The sequence below is a fragment of the Trichechus manatus genome, unplaced genomic scaffold, assembly GCF_000243295.1.
Source record: "Trichechus manatus latirostris isolate Lorelei unplaced genomic scaffold, TriManLat1.0 scaffold00020, whole genome shotgun sequence".
Classification (NCBI taxonomy): Eukaryota; Metazoa; Chordata; class Mammalia; order Sirenia; family Trichechidae; genus Trichechus; species Trichechus manatus.
The window spans coordinates 11,192,613-11,198,612 of NW_004443956.1; positions in this window are offsets into that span (position 1 = coordinate 11,192,613).

Here is a 6,000-nt window from a genome sequence, read left to right on the forward strand (position 1 = left end):
AATGCCAGGCTTTAACTGACCTTGCATCAGTTCAAATAGATGGGTATTTTTTCCAACCATTTCCCAAGTCCTCTTTGTTAGAGAACTCATGGCCCTAATTTGTGTCTGTGTCTCCACCATGCACAGGGACCTAGTTTTCTGGAGAATCACTCTTTAGGAGATCAGTTATCATAAATGTCAAGAGGCACAGGCTCTGGAATCATTCTATTCCAATTCAAACTCTTGCTGAACTACTTACTAGCTATATGGCCTAGAGCAAGCTGATAACTTCTTTATGCCTCAGTTGCCTCATCTCTAAAATTGGGTTAATAACAAGGGAGAATGAAGAAAACCAAAGACACAAGGGAAAGATTAGTCCAAAGGACTAATGGACCACAATTGTCACAGCTTCTACCAGACTGAGTCCAGCACAACTAGATGGTACCTGGCTACCACCACCGACAGCTCTGACAGGAATCACAATAGAGGGTCCCTGACAGAGCTGGAGAGAAATGTAGAACAAAATTCTAACTCTCAAAAAAAGAGCAGACTTACTGGTCTGACAGAGACTGGAGAACCCCCAAGAGTATGTCCCCTGGATACCCTTTTAACTCAGTAATGAAGTCACTCCTGAGGTTCACCCTTCAGCCAAAGATTAGACAGGCCCCTAAAACAAAATGAGACTACATAAGCACACCAGCCCAGGGGCAAGGACGAGAAGGCAGAAGGGGACAGAAAAGCTGGTAACGGGACACCCAAGTTTGAGAAGGGTAGAGTGTTGACTCGCCGTGAGGTTGGCAACCAATGTCACAAAACAATATGTGTATTAAATGTTTAATAAGAAACTAATTTACTCTGTAAACAATCAAAAGCGCAATAAAAAATAAATAAATAAATAAAATTGGGCTAGTAAGAACATTTACCTCAGAGGACCTGTTACAAGGCTTACAGGAGATAATTATATAAATTTATGTAAAGTGCTTAGTGCAGTGCTTGGCACAAAGTAAGCACTCAGTGAATAATAGTTATTATTAATAGCAGTAGTATTCTGATAGTTAATGATAATTAAGTTTAATTTTCCAGATAATTGTTGTTGTCAGTTGTCATCAAGTCAATTCCGACTCTTGGTGACCCCATGTGTTACAGAGTAGAACTGCTCCATAAGGTTTTCAAGGCCGTGACCTTTCAGAAGCAGTTTGCCAGGCCTGTCTTCTGAGGTGCCTCTGGGTAGGTTTGAACTGCCAACGTTTTGGCTAATAGTGGAATGCTTAACCATCTGCACCACTCAGGGATGCCTTTCCAGATAGTTACTATAATTAATTTTTCACTATTCATGGCAGATTAAGAAATCTGAGATTCAACTATCTTCCCAGAAGTGCTCAATCACCAGGGCTTTGAACCAATTCTGCCTGGTTCAATCGTGACTGAGGAAGTGAAACTGAACAGACCCAAAGTTTTAAATTTTTAAAATTTGGGTACACTGGAATGATAACTGGAATGGGAAAAATTATGGGTCGAAGCCCTGCTAGAAGCTTAATCTCTTAGAAAATAAGGGTAGCATATGTGTTGCATAGCAACCAAATCTCTTGACCATCAGATTTTGAGTACAGTCAGAAACAGTGGTGCCTGCTCAAAGATGGCAGCCAACCTTGCCGCTTTGATTGTCCTGCCAATAACCCAATCTCCCGCATCAGGCTCTTGAACAGTTTACTGCACCTCTTCTCAGTCTCCCATTCCAGGGCTTCAACCCGTAATTTTTCCCATTCTGGTTATCGTTCCAGTGCAACCAAATTTTAAAAATTCAGGTCTCCTCCAGTTTTACTTCATCGGCCGTGACTAAACCAGTTCGAAAAAACCAGTTATGTCATTAACTTGGCATAAGCTCATTATCAGTGATCCCTAGCCTTTCTAAGGATGAGAGTAGAGTAGAACCACTCTCATAGGTGCTCCGAATCTTAGTGTATGTGACTCTAAAACCAGTATGTATATGTCAGTTAAGACAGGCTAAGTTATGCTGTGATAACAAATAACACCATACTCTCAGTACCTTAAATCACCAAAATTTTATTTTTCACTCATGCTTCATGTCCAGCATGGGCCAGCAGGAGCTGTGCTCATCACAGTTACTCAGGAACCCAGACTAACAGAGCAGCTACCATCACAAATGTTCTTGGCCGTCAGGCCAGAAGGAAAGCAAGCATGTGGTAAATTGTGCATTGGTTCTTGGTTTCCACCAGGAGAGACATGTATCATTTTCATTCACATTTCATTGTTCAAAGCAAGTCACGTGGCCACCCCTAACTGCAAGTAGGGTGGGAAGTTCAATTCTATCATTCTGAGAAGGAAAGCCAGAAGGAAATATTTCTCAGAAGGAAATATTTGGGAATCAACACCAATGGCAGCCACACAATATAAGGACTGTGGTAGACACTCTTAGTGACACAGAGGTAAACAATACCCAGTCCCTGTTCTCAGTGACCTTGCAGTTAAGTAGGCAATCTGTGGCATATACATATGTGACTTTAAAACAAGCCAGTAGTTTACCCCAATCACAACGGAAAAATTAGCCAACCATCTATTACAGGGGTTCTCCACTGGGGCAATTTCACCACCCTAGAGGACATCTGGCACTGTCTAGAGACGTTTTTGAGTCCCTGGGTGGTGCAAACAGTTAACACACTTGGCTGCTAACCAAAAGTTTGAGGTTTGAGTCTACCCAAAGGTGCTCCAGAAGAAAAGTATGGTAATCTACTTCTGAAAAACCAGCCATTTAAAACGCCATGGATCACAGTTCTACTTGGACACACATGGGATCGCTATGAGTTGGAGGTGACTCGATAGCAACTGGTTTTTTTAGAGACATTTTTGCTTGTTATAATGGTGGGGGGTGTTGCGATTGGCATTTAGTATGTAGAGGCCAGGGAGAGAGGCCAGGGATGCTGCTAAACATCCTACGATTCACTGGACAGTCCCCCCACAACAAAGAATTTTCCAACCCCAGATGTCAATAGTGCCAAGGCTGCGAAACTCTGGTCTATTGTAATTTTCACACACACTCCTAAATCTGCTGAAATGAAAATTAACCTTTGAAATATCTGCAGTTGAGACTATATATACCGATATACTCATGAAAATAAGTCAAGTGTATTCTACTGCCACATATTTCACATTCAGACATACGGTACTTTTGCTCAGAAGTACAAATCTAGTAATCCATTTTGAGATCCAAATGAAGATGGTTGATTATATTTTAAATTGTTTTTTCAAAAAGATTTTGTAATTCAAATTTAAAACATTGTTCTTCAAAAGGCAGTACCACAAATATATCTGCCGACTTGATTAATCATAGTCTCAACGGAAAAAAGCGTGGCACAACATAATTAGATACTGACCATGGACAAGAAGCTTTTGTGAGAGCGAGCTATTATGAGACCTTGAAAGAAGCACATTTTTCTAAGAACAGTCTACCAAGATAGGAGCAGTCAGGAAATGACCAACTGTGAGTGACCAAGCACAGGAACATGTTAAAGCTCAGTGGTACTAAGTAGTTGGTGAGACAAGCTTTGTCAAACACAAATGAATAATACAGAGGCAAGAGCTGAGGAAATGTCGATCCTCCAGCATCAACTTGTGTTAAAATTTGGGTTTTAAGATATTTTGCAGATGGCAGGTTTTACTTCCTAGTCTGGGAGGCCTGCAGTATGACTATCTCAGGAATGGAATGGAACCTGTGAATCAGAAGGCAAACCCTGGCCCAGCAGCGTGTTAACCCTGATGGTGAGGGCAAGCCAGTAGGATCATTTAAAAGAATGCACACAGCCTACGGTCTCAGAAACAGCTTAAGAAAGCTTCCAATATGTTGGGAATGGGTGGAATCAATACATTGCTAATTTTTTCACCTGGGTTAGCACACTGAGTCCTCAGGGTGTCAAAGCTTGTAGGGCAAATATAATCCAAGCGCTTTATTAATTACTCAGGCTACAAGAGGTCAAAGGAGTCTGCCTAAGCCTAGCTTGGAATGTTTTTATTTACTAGGTTCCTGCAGTCACAAGAGGAGCCCCAGTGGTGCACTGGTGAAAGTGTTCAACTACTAACCGAAAGGTTGGCAGTTCGAAACCACCAGAGGCTCTGCAGGAGAAAGATGTGGCAGTCTGCTTCCGTAAAGATATACAGCCTTGGCAGCCCTATGGGGTCACCAGGAGTCGGAACTGACGCCAAGGCAGTGGGTTTGCTTTTGGGTTTTGGTTGCAGTCACAGGAGAAATTTAATTGCTATGCAAATTATTCATCAAATAGTTGGCCCCTTTCACGCCTGTCCTTGGTGAATACCAGCCTTTTCATTTTTTCACTCTGTGGGCTCTGTTTATTAAGTAAATGTCTTTATTCCAAGAGAATACAAGCTCAAGTCTTTAGAGATAAAGGGCCATGATTTCTGCAACTTACTTTCAAATGATTTGGCACAAATAGTAAGAATGAAAGTACACACACACACACACACACACACACACAGTGGAATAAAGCAAAAGTAGCAAAATGTTAACCTTTCGGTAAATTGAAGTGAAGAGTTTACTGAAATTTATCGTACTATTCTTGCAAGTTTAATCCAAACAAAAAAGTGAAGCGGGGGGTGGGGGGACCAAAAACTAAACAAAGAAAGGAAAAAAAAATCAGATATGTGAGGTCTAGAAAGAAGTTCAACTATCTAAGCTTGAAATGTTGCAGTGAGCTGGCACTAAAGATTGTTTCAGTTTTTCCTTAAAGAAAATGTGGCAAAAATAAAAGTATTTGTATTTAATGAAAGCATTATTTTAAGTCTTTGCTCAATGAATGCAAGTTGATGATGTTGCTCTCCCCAGGGTGTTTTTCAAGTGATGATGGATGGTTACAGATTTAGCCATATAGTATCAACTGGTTCCTCTCCTCACCGGCAAAAAACGGGGCATATGGCAGATGGTGAAAATAAAGGCAGGGTTTTTAAAAACGGCTGAGTTGACTTTGGTTCATCAGCACTGGCTTTAAGCTGCTTGGCTTACTAGCCACAGATTGTGCTGAGAGAGAAAGACCTTAATTAGCACTCATGCTTATGAACCCTTAGCAATTCATTGTAACAGACTATACCCTGGTGACTTCCTTGTTAATTGCCAAACGTTTTGTTATGAGAGTTGGTGGGAATCACAGGAGAGAGAGAGAATGGTTTAACTTATATAGTTAATAATACATAAATACTAAAGCTAGCCTGTGGTAGGGTTTCCACATAGTGAATATAACTATATTTTAATTAAAACAGATGTATTAGAATAGGGACACACATTGATGTGAACTGATGACTAACTTTTGCTTTATTAACGTTACTTAGCTTATTCTCATGCGTGCTCATATCCATTTATGTTAAATAAGCTATATTAAGAGTATTGTTTTTATACAGCTTTGTATGGCAAACACATAGGAATTCTAACATTTCTAAACCTACAGCATAGTCACAATTGTATTATTACAAATTTCTGGGAGAGTCGGTGCCTGAGCCAAGGGTCAATACAGAGGAATCAGTATTGTGGTACTGTCCCATTTCTTTTAAGGCTTTTCTGCCATTTCACTTTAGTCTGTTTCCACACACACATACATACACACAGAGAGAGAGAGAGAGAGACAGAGACAGAGAGAGAGTTAGAATAGACGCCCTCTTACTTGAATAGGAAGTTCAGTAAAATGGAGAATCACCCATCTTTCTTACCATGAGTCTGCTAATTAGAATTGAGCCCCATTTTAGTTCCTTAAACACACCTGTAATACAGAATCTGTAACTTCCAGTTCTAGTTTCTTAAAAGTAGTATGAGAATTTAAAGAGATTTGAAACAATCTAAATACAGAATCATTCTAGACTTTTAGAATCCCCCCTAATCTTTTACAGTTGTCTTCCAAAACGCACTGCCATCGAGTCGATTCAACTCATAGCGACCCTATAGGACAGAGTAGAACTGCTCTATAGGGTTTCCAAGGCTGTAAATCTCTTTTTTTTAATTAT